At 34.7% G+C, this 14,646-nt stretch overlaps 1 protein-coding gene across 3 annotated transcripts in view; it reads left to right on the forward strand.

Annotated features, from left to right (window-relative positions):
* FAM240B (family with sequence similarity 240 member B) overlaps positions 1 to 14,646 on the forward strand; it is a 187,873-nt gene that overhangs the window by 33,790 nt on the left and 139,437 nt on the right. The gene's annotated exons all lie outside the window — the stretch shown is intronic.

A 14,646-nucleotide genomic window follows, 5' to 3' on the forward strand; every position in this document is an offset into this window, starting at 1 on the left:
ATTTCAAAGTGCTCTCCCTTAAGCGTTTCTTTTAAGGCAGGTCTAGTAGTGATGAACTTGCTTAGATTTTGTTGACTTTATCTCTCCTTTATGTTTAAAGCATAATTTTGCTAGGTATGGTCATTTTTGCTCACAGGTTGTTTTTTTTTCCAGTACTTTGAATATATCATCCAACTCTCTCCTGGCCTGTAAGGTTTCTGCTGAGATATTCACGAATTGTTTTCTGGGAGTTCCCTCATAGGTGCCAAGTCACTTTTCTCTTGTTCCTTTCAATATTCTCTCCTTGTACTTCACATTTAAGAAGTTGATTATAACGTGATTGGGTGTAGTCTTCTTTGTGTTGATCCTATATTGAGCCCTTTGAACTTACTTCTACTGCTACACTATTTATTTTCTAGATATCTTATATCCTTTTTGTTCTTCACTTTCTTCATTCTTACATTCTTTTGTGATTGACGTTTTTCCTGGTTCACCATTTTGATTCTCTTCTTATTTCTTTTCTGTATATTTTTGAGGTATTTTTCTTAGTGCTTATACTAGGCGTTAAAGGAAGCATCTTAAATTTTTGAAAAAACAAATTTAAATTAATAACCTTTTCATTTAATAATAACAAAAATTCTGCTTATTTACATCCCGCATCCTCATTTACACTGCACTTGTCACAAATTACATCCTTATGTATTGTGTGCCCTTTAATAGCCTTATAATAACTATTTTATATATTTGTCTTTTAAATCACATTTTGAAAAGAGGTGTTACAAACCCTAAATACAAATGTGTTGGCCTTTTAAACTTAGTGTAGTTACCTTTACCATTGTTCTTTAATTCTTCATATGGTTTCAAGTTACGTTTCATTTCAGCCTGAAGGATTCCTTTAACAGTTCTTATTGAGCAGATCTACTAGTAATGAACTTCTTCAGTGTTTCTTTATATGAATGTCTTAATTTTCCTTTATTTAAAAAAATTCTCGTAAAATATACATAACACAAAATTTATCATCTTAACAATTTTAGAGTGCAGGCCAGAGGCATGAAATATATTTACACTGCTGTGCTATCATTACCATCATCCATCCACAGAACTTTTCATCTTGCAAAATGATAATAGTCTGTACTCATGAGACAACTCTCCGTTTCCCTTGCCCCCTCACCCCCGGAAACCACCATTGTACTTTCTGTCTCTGTGAATTTGATTACTCTATGTACTTCATATAAGTGTGATCATACAGTATTTGTCCTCCTGTGACTGGCTTATTTTACTTAGCGTAATGCCTGAAGGTTGATCCATGTTGTAGCATGTGTCAGAATTCCCTTCCTTTTTAAGACTGAATATTGATTTATTGTTTGTATAGACCACATTTTTATATCCCTTCATCCCTCAATGGACCCTTGAGTTTTTTCAGCCTTTGCCTATAGTGAATAATTCTGCTATGAATATGCGTGAACACATAACTCTTCGAGTTCATAATTTCAATTCTTTTTGAGTATTTAATGGGAACTTGAATTATGGGATCATATGGTAATTCTATTTTTAATGTTTTGAGGAACCACCATACTGTTTTCCTTTCTGTGTGCACAATTTTACATACCCACCAACAGTGTACAAGTGTATACATACTGGATATTAACCTTACCAGCTATAGGATTTGCAAATATTTTCTCCCATTCAGCAGGTTCGTTTCATTTTTTGATGAAAGAAGTAGTTTTAAATTTTGAATACCTAGTTTATCTATTTATTTTATTACCTCCACTTTTGGTGTCATATTCAAGAACTCTTTGCCAAATTTCATGTCATGGTTTTCTTCCCAACACTTTCTTCTAAGAGTTTTATAGTTTGAGGTCTCACATTTAGGTCTTTGATTCACTGAGTTAATTTCTGTATGTGGTGTAAGTTAAGGATCTACCGTCATTCTTTTGAATGCGGATATTTTTTTTGCCAGTACCATTTGTTTACATCGGTATGCTTTCCCCATTGGGTGGTCTTGGCACTCCTGTTGAAAATCATTTGGTGATGTATATACAGGTTTACTTCTGGGTTTCTCTTTTATTCCACTGGCCTATTCTCCTTCCTATATGTGTGTTTATGCTGGCACTATTTTGATTACTGTGGTTTTGTAGTAGGTTTTGAAATCAAGAAATTTGAAACTTCAAATTTTGTTCCTTTTACACATGATTTTAACTATTCAGGCCCTTTAAATTCCGTGTGAACTTCAGGATGAATTTTTCTACTTCTGAAAAAACCTCACTGTGATGTTTAAAGAGATTGCATTTAATCTGTACATCCCTTTAAGTCGTGTTGACATATTAACAACATTAAGTCTTCCAATCTGTGAACACAAGATGCCTTTACATTTATTGGTGTCTTCATTAATTTCCTTCAGCAGCGTTTTCTAGTTCTCAATGTACATGTCTTTTGTCCCCCTGGTTAAGTTATGCCTCGTCTTTTACTATATTTCATGATATTTTAAATGCTATTTTGTTTTTGCTTTCCTTTTTCCACTTTTCATTGTTAGTGTATAGAGACACAACTGAATTTTGAGTATTGATTTTGTATCTGGCAACTTTTCTGAATTCATTTATTAATTCTAACAGGTTTTTTTGGTGCATGTTTGTTGTCTCTGAACAAATATAATTTTATTTCTTCCTTTCTCATTCAGATGCCTTTTATTTTTTATCTTGCCTTATTTATTTGGCTAGGAAGTCCAGTACTTTGCTGAATAGAAGTAGTGACAACAGGCATCCTTCCTTTGTTCCTGATCTTAGACAGGAAGATTTCACCACTGAAGATAATAGCTGTTGTTTTTCTATCTGTGACCTTTATTATGTTGAAGTCATCAACTTGTATTTCTGGTTTGTTGAGTTTTTAAATCATAAAATGGCATTGAATTTTGTCAAATGTTTTTTCTGCATCAATGAAGATGATCACATGGAGTTTAGTCCCTTCAATCTCTTTATGTGCTATACTACATTGACTGATTTTCATATGTTGAACCAACCTTGCCTTGCAAGAATAAATCCCATTTGGTCGTGATGTATAATCCTTATAATGGGCTGTTCTGTCTCTTATTATTTTTTAAAGAATTTTTGCATCAGTATTCATAAGGGATATTGGTCTGTAGTGTACTTTTCTTGTAGTGTCTTTAGGTTTGTAATTGCTATAATGTTAACCTCTTAGAATGAGTTAAAATACATTCTCTCCTCTTAAATTGTTTGGAAGAGCTTGAGGATTGGTGTTAATTCTGCTTTAAATAGTTGGTAGAATTCACCATGAAGATACCTGGTGCTGGGCGTTCAGTTGTTGGAAGATGTTTGATAAGTGATTCCATATCTTAACTTGTAGATCTGTTCAGATTTTGTATTTCTTGGTAAGATGTGTGTTTCTAGGAATGTGTTCATTTCATCTAAGTTATCAAATTAGTTGGTATACAACTGTTAATAGTACTCTATTGTAAGCCTTTTTGTCTCTACAAAATCGGTAGTAATGTCCCTTTCTTCATTTCTGATTTTACATATTTTGTTCTTATCACTTTTTTTAATAGTCAGTCTAACTAGTTTTGTCAATTTTGTTGATCGTTTTCCTCTTTTTACAGCTATTTTGAGGCATAACTGACAAAACTGTAATATATCTAAAAGGTATAACGTGATTATTTGATATACGTATATATTGTAAAAGGATTCTCACAATCAAGTTAATTAACATACCCATCACCTGTCATATATTTACTTTCTGTGTGTGAGGACACAAATTCTACTCTCTCAGAAATTTTCAGTTACGGAATACAGCATCATCAGTTACTCACCATGTTATACATTAGCTCCTCAGACCTTATTCCTTCATTTTATCCCTCATGTTATAACTGAAAATTTGTATCCATTTACCAGCATGTTCCCATTTCCCCCCATGCCCAACTGCAGGCAACAATTTCTGCTCTGTGTTTCTATGATTCCAACTTTTTTTTTAGATTCCACACATAAGTGATACCATGTGGCATTTGTCTTTTCTCCATCAGGCTTATTTCATTTAGCATAATGTTTTCCAGTCTCATTCATGTTCTTGCAAGTGTCAGGATTTACTTTAAGGTTGAATAATATCCCATTGTGTATGTTATGTATGTATATTTGTGTGTGTGTGTATCAGAATTTGTTTATCCATTCATCTATGAGAGACAGGAAGGTTCTTTCCGTACCATTACTCTGAATAACATTTCAAAGCTTTTTTGTTGTTGTTTTTTTCTCATACCACGTGGCTTGTGGGATCTTAGTTCCCCAACCATGGGTTGAACCCGGGCCCTCCCCTCATCAGTGAGAGCACGAAGTCCTAACCACTGGACAGCCAGGGAATTGCTAAAAAATATTGTTTCTCTTGCTATATGACCAGAAGTGAAATTGCTGGATCACATGGTATTCTAATTTTATTTTCTTGAGGAATCTCCATACTGTTTTCAATACTGGTTGAATCAGTTTACATTCCCAGCAACAGTGCACACAGATTCCCTTTTCTCCACATCCTCACCGACATTTATCTTTTTCATAATATACATACTAACAGGTGTGAGGTGATATCTCATTGTGGTTTTGATTTGCATTTCCCTGATGATTGGTGATGTGAATCACCTTTTCATATACCTGTTCCCCAAATGTTTGTTATCTTTGGGAAAATGTCTTTTTAGGTCCTTTGCCAATTTTTAAATTGTGTTATATGGTGTTTTTGCTACTGAGTTGTATGAGCTCCTTGTATACTTTGGATATTAACTTCTTTTAGATACGTGATATGCAGATATTTTCTCACACTCCATATGTTGCTTTTTCATTTTGTTCATGGTTACCTTTGCTGTTCAGAACCTTTTTCATTTGATGTAGTCCCACTTGTACATTTTTGCTTTTGTTGCCTTTGCTTTTGGTGTCAAATCCAAAAGGACATTGATGAGATTAGTGGCAAGGAGCTTACCCCTTATATTTTCTACTAAGAATTTTAAGGATCAGGTCCTATGTTCATGTTTTTAATTAATTTTGAGTTTATTTTTATATCTGGCGTAATGTGACTTTTCCACGTGGCGATGCAGTTTCCCCAAAAACCGTTTAGTGGAGAGACTCTCCTTTTCCCATTGTTTATTCTTGACTTCCTTGCTGAAAACTAATTGACTATATATGCATGGGTTTATTTTTGAGCTCTCGATTCATTTTTGTTGATCTGTGTTTCTGTTTTAAGCCTATACAGTACTTATTTGATTACTATAGCTTTGTATTATAGTTTGAAATCAGGAAGTGTGATGTCTCTAGTTTTGTTCTTCTTTCTCAAGATTGCTTTGGCTCTTTGGAGTCTTTTGTGGTTTCATATGAGTTTTAGGATTTTTTTTTCTATTTCTTTAAAAAATGCTTTGGAATTTTGATAGAGATTGCATTGAATTTGTAGGTCACTTTGGATGGTATGGGCATTTTCACAATATTAACCCTTCCAATCCATGAATACAGAATATCTATCCATTTGTTTGTGTCTTCTTCAATTTCGTACATCAGTGTTTTATGGTTTTTAGTGTGTAGATCTTTCACCCCATTAGATAAATTGTTTCTAAGTATTTAACTTTTTTCATACTATTGTAAATGAGATTATTTTCTTAATTTTTCTTCTGATAATTCATTTTTAGTTGACATTCGCTGATATACAAATGCAGCTGATTTTTGTATATTGATCCTGAAACTTTACAGAATTCAGTTATTCTAACAGGTTTTTTTTTTTTTTGCAGTGTGTTTAGGGTTTTCCACATATAATATCATGTCATCTGCACACAGACTTATTTTACTTATAACTTTACAATTTGGATGTCTTTTATTCATTTTTCTTGCTTAATGGCTCTGGCTAGGACTTACAGTCATACGGTGAATGAGGGTGCTGAGAGTTGCATCCTTGTCTTGTTCCTGATCTTAGAGGATGCTGTTCCTTGTTTCAGCTTCTCACTATTGTGTGTAATGTTAGCTGCAGTCTTATCATATATGGCCGTTATTATGATAATGTACATTATATGTATACATAATTTGCTGAGTTGTTTTTTCACACACACACACACACACACACATACACACACTGTATTTTATTTTTACAAGAGATAAACTGACACCGAGCATTGTAAATGGATGACCACAACAAAATAAACAATGATTGCAATTGCCAAACATGAAACACACTCATACTATGTCATAATATTGACATTCAGTCCAGTAAACCTCCACTGTAGCAGCTCCTTTACTTTGCAGTGAAAATTGATTTGTATATTTCTTGCCTCTGAGTCCTTGTGGGATTTTTTTTTATTCAAACAGAAAGTCACAAAAATTATAATCATCCTCATCAGTTCACTCAGTCCCATGTAATTAATTTTTTCATCTTTTATGAATTCATGAGTTTTACATTAGAGTTCTGAAAATGCTTATTCATTCAGTTCAGCAGTATAGTCAGTTACCAGAAACCTGTACTTGTCAGAGTCATTTCCAGGAATGCTTGAATATGAAACCCTTCTATAGGAACATTTTTGCGAAAGCATCAGAGTACACCCAGAACTGTCTGTAAATGACAAAAGACTTAAAAATGACCACGGTTAAAGATTTGATGAAAGTTCATAATAATGCAATTGACAAGGAAATTTAGTTATTGCTGAGATATACATTTTAAAGTAATAACTAGAATTATGACTTGTAACATTATACCAGAACATATAAGATTTTTTAGAAATTTCATGTAATGTCTGAAACATATATATTAACATATTTCCATACAAATAACCCCAGGAAAGTTTAGTATTAGTTGTTTTTTTTTTTGTTTGTTTATACTGCATGTTCTTATTAGTCATCAATTTTATACACATCAGTGTATACATGTCAATCCCAATCGCCCAATGCATCACCCTACTATCGCCAGCCCACTGCGGTATTCCCCCCTTGGTGTCCATACGTTTCTTCTCTACATCTGTGTCTCTATTTCTGCCCTGCAAACTGGTTCATCTGTACCATTTGTCTAGGTTCCACATATATGCGTTAGTATATGATATTTTTCTCTTTTTGACTTACTTACCCTGTATGACAGTCTCTAGATCCATCCATGTCTCAACAAATGACCCAATATCGTTCCTCTTTATGGCTGAGTACTATTCCATTGTATATATGTACCACATGTTCTTTATCCTTTCATCTGTAGATGGGCATTTAGGTTGTTTCCATAACCTGTCTAATGTAAACAGTGCTGCAACGAACATTGGGGTGCATGTGTCTTTTTGTCTTATGGTTTTCTCTGGGTATATGCCCCGTAGTGGGATTGCTGAGTCATATGGTAATTCTATTTTTAGTTTTTTAAGGAACCTCCATACTGTTCTCCATAGTGGCTGTATCAATTTACATTCCCAGCAACTGTGCAAGAGGGTTCCCTTTTCTCCACACCCTCTCCAGTATTTGTTGTTTGTAGATTTGCTGACGATGCCCATTCTAACTGGTGTGAGGTGATACCTCATTGTAGTTTTGATTTGTATTTCTCTAATAATTAGTGAGGTTGTGCAGCTTTTCATGTGCTTCTTGCCCATCTGTATGTCTTGTTTGGAGAAACGTCTATTTAGGTCATCTGCCCATTTTTGGATTGGGTTGTTTGTTTTTTTATATTGGGCTACATGAGCTGTTTATATATTTTGGAGATTAATCCTTTGTCCATTGATTCGTTTGCAAATATTTTCTCCCATTCTGAGGGTTGTCTTTTTGTCTTGTTTATGGTTTCCTTTGCTGTGCAAAAGCTTTGAAGTTTCATTAGGTCCCATTTGTTTATTTTTGTTTCTATTTCCATTACTCTAGGAGGTGGATCAAAAAAGATCTTGCTGTGATTTATGTCAAAGAGGGTTCTTCCTGTCTTTTCTTCTAACAGTTTTATAGTGTCTGGTCTTACCTTTAGGTCTCGAAACCATTTTGAGTTTATTTTTGTGTGGTGTTAGGGAGTGTTCTAATTTCATTCTCTTACATGTAGCTCTCCAGTGTTCCCAGCAAAACTTACTGAAGAGACTGTGTTTTCTCCATTGTATATCTTTGCCTCCTTTGTCATACATTACTTGACCATAGGTGCGTGGGTTTATCTATTGGCTTTCTATCTTGTTCCATTGATCTATGTTTCTCTTTTTGTGCCAGTACCATATTGTCTTGATTACTGTAGCTTTGTAGTATAGTCTGAAGTCAGGGAGTCTCATTCCTCCAGTTTCTTTTTTTTCCCTCAAGAGTGCTTTGGCTATTTGGGGTTTTTTGTGACTCCATACAAATTTTAAGATGATTTGTTTTAGTTCCGTAAAAAATGCCATTGGTAATTTAATAGGGATTGCATTGAATCTGTAGATTGCTTTGGGTAGTATAATCATTTTCACAATATTGATTCTTCCAATCCAAGAACATGGTATATCTCTCCATCTTTTGGTATCATCTTTAATTTCTTTCTTCAGTGTCTAATAGTTTTCTGCATACAGGTCTTTTGTTTCCATAGGTAGGTTTATTCCTAGGTATTTTATTCTTTTTCTTGCAATGGTAAGTGGGAGTGTTTCCGTAATTTCTGTTTCAGATATTTCATCATTAGTGTATGGGAATGAAAGAGATTTCTGTGCATTAATTTTGTATCATGCAACTTTACCAAATTCATTGATCAGATCTAGTAGTCTTCTGGTGGCATTTTTAGGATTCTCTATGTATAGAGATCTGCAAACAGTGACAGTTTTACTTCTTCTTTTACAATTTGTATTCCTTTTATTTCTTTTCTTCTCTGATTGCTGTGGTTAGGTCTTCCAGAACTATGTTGAATAATAGTGGTGAGCATGGAAATCCTTGTCTCATTCCTGATCTTAGAGAAATGCTTTCAGTGTTTCACGATTGAGAAGGATGTTTGCTGTGGGTTTGTCTTATATGGCCTTTATTATGTTGAGGTAGGTTCCTTCTATACCCACTTTCTGGAGAGTTTTTATCATAAATGGGTGTTGAATTTTGTCAAAAGCTTTTTCTGCATCTACTGAGATGATCATATGGATTTACTCTTCAGTTTGTTAATATGATGTGTCACATTGATTGATTTGCATATATTGAAGAATTCTTGCATCCCTGGGATAAATCCCACTTGATCATGGTGTATGATCCTTTAGTATATTGTTCGATTCTCTTTGCTAGTATTTTGTTGAGGATTTTTGCATCTATATTCATCAGTGATATTGGTCTGTAATTTTCTTTTTTCCTGGTATCTTTGTCTGGTTTTGGTATCAGGGTGATGGTGGCCTCATAGAATGAGTTTGGGTGTTTTCCTTCCTCTGCAGTTTATTGGAAGAATTTGAGAAGGATGGCTGTTAGCTCTTGTCTAAATGTTTCATAGAATTCACCTGTGAAGCCATCTGGTCCTGGACTTTTGTTTGTTGCAAAATTTTTAATCACTCCTTCTATTTCATTACTTGTGATTGGTCTCTTCATATTTTCTATTTCTTCCTGGTTCACTCTTGGAAGCTTATACCTTTCTAACAATTTGTCTGTTTCATCCAGGTTGTCTATTTTATTGGCATATAGTTGTTTGTAGTAGTCTCTTATAATCCTCTGTATTTCTGCGGTATCTGTTGTAACTTCTCTTTTCATTTCTAATTTTATTGATTTGAGTCCTCTCCCTCTTTTTCTTGATGAGTCTGGCTGATGGTTCATTAATTTTGTTTATCTTCATAAAGAGCCTGCTTTCAGTTTTATTGATCTTTGTTATTGTTTTCTTTGTTTCTATTTCATTTATTTCTGCTCTGCTCTTTATGATTTCTTTCCTCCTGCTAAATTTGGGTTTTGTTTGCTCTTCTTTCTCTAGTTTCTTTAAGTTTAACGTTGGATTCTTTATTTCAGATTTTTCTTTCTCTTGAGGTAGGCTTGTATAGCTATAAACTTCCCTCTTAGAACTGCTTTTGCTGCATCCCATAGGTTTTGGATCGTCGTGTTTTCATTGTCATTTGTCTCTAGGTATTTTTTGATTTCCTCTTTGATTTCTTCAGTTATCTCTTGGTTATTTGGTAACGTATTGTTTAGACTCCATGTGTTTGTGCTTTTTACGGTTTTTTCCCTGTCTTATAGTGTTGTGGTCAGGAAAGATGCTTGATATGATTTCAGTTTTCTTGAATTTACTGAGGCTTGATTTGAGACCCAAGATGTGATCTATCCTGGGGAATGTTCCATGCATGCTTGAAAAGAAAGTTGAATCTGCGGTTTTTGATGGCAGGCCATATAAATATCAATTAAGTCTATCTGGTCTATAGTGTCATTTAAAGCTTGTGTTTCCTTAAATTTCTGTTTGGATTATCTGTCCATTGGTGTAAGTGAGGTGTTAAAGTCCCCCACTATTACTGTGTTACGGTCGATTTCCTCTTTTAGAGCTGTTAGCAGTTGCCTTATGTATTGAGGTGCTCCTATGTTGAGTGCATATATATTACAATTGTTATATTTTCTTCTTGGATTGATCCCTTGATCATTATGTAGTGTCCTTCCTTTTCCTTGTAACATTCTGTATTTTAAAGTCTATTTTATCTGATATGAGTATAGCTACTCGAGCTTTATTTTGATTTCCATTTGCATAGAATATCTTTTTCCATCCCCTCACTTTCAGTCTGTATGTGTCCCTAGGTCTGAAGTGGGTCTCTTGTAGACAGCATATATATGGGTCTTGATTTTGTATCCATTCAGTTTGTTGAGTTTTTATCATGAAATAATGTTCACTTTTGTCAAAAGCTTTTGCTGCATCCATTGAGATGACCATATGATTTTATCCTTCATTTTATTAATGTGCTATATCGCATTTATTGATTTACATGTGATGAACCATCTTTGCATCCCAGGAATAAACCTGCTTGGTCATGGTGTATGATTCTTGTAATGTGCTGTTGAAGTTTGTTTGGTAATATTTTGTTGAGGATTTTGGCATCTGTGCTCATCAGTCATGTTGAGCATTAATTTTATTTTCTTGTATTTTGCTTGCCTGGCTTTGGTAACAGGGTAATATTGGCCTTGTAAAATGAGTTTGAAAGTTTTCTCTCCTCTTCAGTTCTTTGGAAGAGTTTGAGATAGAATGGTTAATTTCTTTAAAGTGTTGGTAGAATTTACCAGTGAAGCCATCTGGTCTTGGAACTATTTTTGGCTGAGAGATTTATTATTTACTGATTCAATCTCCTTACTTGTAATTTGTTCATATTTTCTATTTCCTTATGATTCATTCTTGGTAGGTTGTACGTTTCTAGGAATTTACCCATTTCTTCTAGGTTATCTAATTTGTTGGCATAAAATTGCTCATAGTAATTTCTTCTGATCCTTTACCTTTGTTGTTACGTGTGGTAATATACCCCCTTTCACTTCTGACAATATTGATTGAGTCTTTTCTTTTTTGCCTAGTTAGTCTAGCTAAAGGCTTGCACATCTTTTTTTTTCTAACCTTTAAAAAACCAGCTCTTAGTTTCAGTGGTCGTCTCTTGTATTTCTAGTCCCTGTTTCATTTATATCTGCCCTAATTTTTATTTACTTCTGATAACATTAGGCTTAGTATGTTGTTTAGTCCTTGAGTTTTTTTTAGTTGTTTATTTTAGACCTTTCTTTTTTCTTAATGTAGACTTTTATCATTATATACTTCCCTCTTAGAACTGTTTTTGCTGCAGCTCATAAGTTTTAGTACATTGTGTTTCATTTTCATTTGTCTCAAAATATCTTGTCAATTGCCCTTTGATTTCTTCTTCAACCCTTTCGTTCAGGAGCCTGTTGTTTAACCTATTTAACGATATTTGTGATATTTCTGGTTTTTCTCCTATAATGTATTTTAGTGTCATACCATTGTAGTCGGAAATGATACAGTGATATCAGTTATATTATGACCTAACAGATGATCTGTCATGGAGAGTATTCCATGTATGCTTGGGAAGAATGTGTATTCTTCTGTTCTAAATATGTCTGTTAGGTCCATCTGGTCTTATGTGTAGTTTAAGTCCAATGTCTCCTTATTGATTTTCTTTTTGGATGATGACCTATCCATTGATAAAAATGGGGTATTGAAGTCCCAAAATACTGATTTGCTGCCTATTTCCTCCTTCAGGTTAGTTACTATTTGCTTTATATATTTAGGGTGCTCTGATAGTGCAGGGATAAAAATGTGTAATTGTATGTCCTCTTATAAGTAAATTTACTCCTTCTCTTTATATAATGACCTTCTTTTTCTCTTGTTACAGTATTTGACTTCAGGTTCATGTAAGTATAGCTACCACTGCTCTCTTTTGGTTTCCATTTGAATAGAATATCTTTTTCCATCCCTTTACTTTCAGTGTAAGTGTGTCATTAAAGCTGAAATGAGACTCTTGTTATCAGCAGACAGTTGTGTCTTGTTTTTAAATTCATAAAACCACTCTGTGTCTTTTAATGGGAGAATTTAATTCATTTGCATATAGAGGAATCATTGACAGGGAAGGACTTACTAATTCCATCATATTAATTGTTTCCTGGATTTTTGTCATTCTTTTACTCCTTTCTTCTTTTCTTGCTGTCTTTCTTTGTGAATTGATAATTTTGTTGTGGTATGCTTTGATCCTTGTCTCTGTTTATTGGGTATCTACTAAAGGTTTTGATTCTTTGTTATCGTGAGCCTTTCATCCAACCTCTTAGAGTTATGACAGACTATTTTAAGGTGATAACAACTTAATTCTGAATACATACAAAAGCCCTACAATTTTACACTCTCCTTATTTTATGCTTTGATGTCACAATTCACATCATTTTATATTGTGAATCCATTAAAAAATTACTGCAGTTATAGTTGTTCTTGTCTTTTACTTTTATACTAAAGTTATAAGAGATTTACCCATCACCATCACAATATTAGAGTATTCTGAACTATCTTTTGGCCTATGAGTTTTATACTTTCATGTGATTTCATGTTCCTAATTAATTAACATGTTTTCATTTCAGATTGAAGAACTCCTTTGAACAACTTTTGTATAAATTCCTTCAGCTTTTCTTTGTTTATGAAAACTCTGTCTCTCCAATTCTAAAGGACAAGTTTGCTGGATAGAGCATTCTTGGCATTTTTTTTCTTTGCACACTTTGAATATATCATTGCTATCCTTTATGGGCTGCAATAGTTTTGCTGAAAAATCTGTTAATCTTATGGGGATTCCCGTGTATAAACAAGTGGCTATTTTTGCTTTTACGATTCTGTCTTTAATTTCTGATAATTTCATTACAGTGTGTCTATTTGTAGATCTCTTTGGATTAATCTTCTCTGGACGTTTTGGGCTTCCTTGATCTGGATATCTCTTTCTTTCCCCACATTAGGGAAGTTTTTAGGCATTATTTCTTTGAATATGCTCTGTGCCCTTTCTTTCCTTCTCTTTCTTGAAGACCTGTAACACATATATTGATCCACTTACTGGTGTCCCTTATGTGATCTTCACTGTTTTCTATTCTTCTTCCTTTTTGCTCTTTTGATTAGATGACTTCCACTGCCTTGTCTGATTCTTTCTTCCATTTGGTCGAGTCTGCTTGTGAAGCCCTGTATTGAATTTTTCAGTTCATTTATTCTTGAAATCTATGATTTCTGTTTGGTACTTCTTAATATTTTCCATCTCTTTGTTGAAACTCACACTTTGCTCATGCTTTATTCTCCTGAATTCAGTAAGCATCTTTATTACCATTATTTTGAACTCTGTTGGGTAATTACTTATATCCACTTCATTAAGGTCAGCTCCTAGAGATCTGTTTATTTGTTTGAAACATCGCCGTTTCTTTACTTTCCTTGACTCTCTGTGTTGGTTTCTGTATAAAACAGCCCCTTTTCCCAGTTTTGACAGATTGGCCTTAATCAGCCTGGCCTGGTTGTTGAAATCATTGTCTTTGTTCTTAGTGACTTGTAGCAGTTGAGGGTGTTCCAAGACCCATCAGCATCCTCAACCATGTGGTTAATGCTCATATGCCTGTTTAGGCTTCTGGACAACTGCCAGTTGCCTGCCACTTTAACTCCCTGATGCAGGTTAATTGGAAGCCCAATTATCAGGCAGGAGCTGGAAAAGTCAGAATATGATATATGTAGTCTAGCCCCTATGAAGAAGAATCCAGAGCTGGAAGAGTTTCTTCTTCCTCACTCTGTGCTGAGCCAAGGGAAATAATTGCTCTGAATGCTTCTGTGTCCGAGTAAAACAGCCTTTGTTTTTAGTGGTCCCAGGCACTCATGAAGGCTGAGCCCTTTCAGCTCCCAGAGCTAGGTGAATTGGGGGCTAGTCCCTTAGGTGGCAGTTGAAAACTGGTGTGCTAGATGTGTGGACAAGCTCCTTCCAGGAGAGAAGATAAAAATTTGGTCTTACTTGGGGCTGGGGGAGATAGCAGGGGACATGCCCACCAGCTTTACCAGGCTCCCAAACGGATCCCCGTGAGCTTCCACATGCAGACTAACTGGAAGCCAGAACCACAAGCAGCAGCTAGGAAAATATACAACTTCCTTCCAGGGAGAAACATTCTTGCTGGGAGATGGGCATGTTTTTGTCGTCTCCCTCCATGCTGGGTCTGGGTGTATAGCTACGGGGAATCCTTATGCATCCATTTAAAAACTGCTTCTTTGTTTGCTATAGTACTGTGGTGCTCAGGAATGCAAGCCCAA

The sequence above is a fragment of the Orcinus orca genome, chromosome 6 (genome assembly GCF_937001465.1).
Source record: "Orcinus orca chromosome 6, mOrcOrc1.1, whole genome shotgun sequence".
Taxonomy (NCBI): Eukaryota; Metazoa; Chordata; class Mammalia; order Artiodactyla; family Delphinidae; genus Orcinus; species Orcinus orca.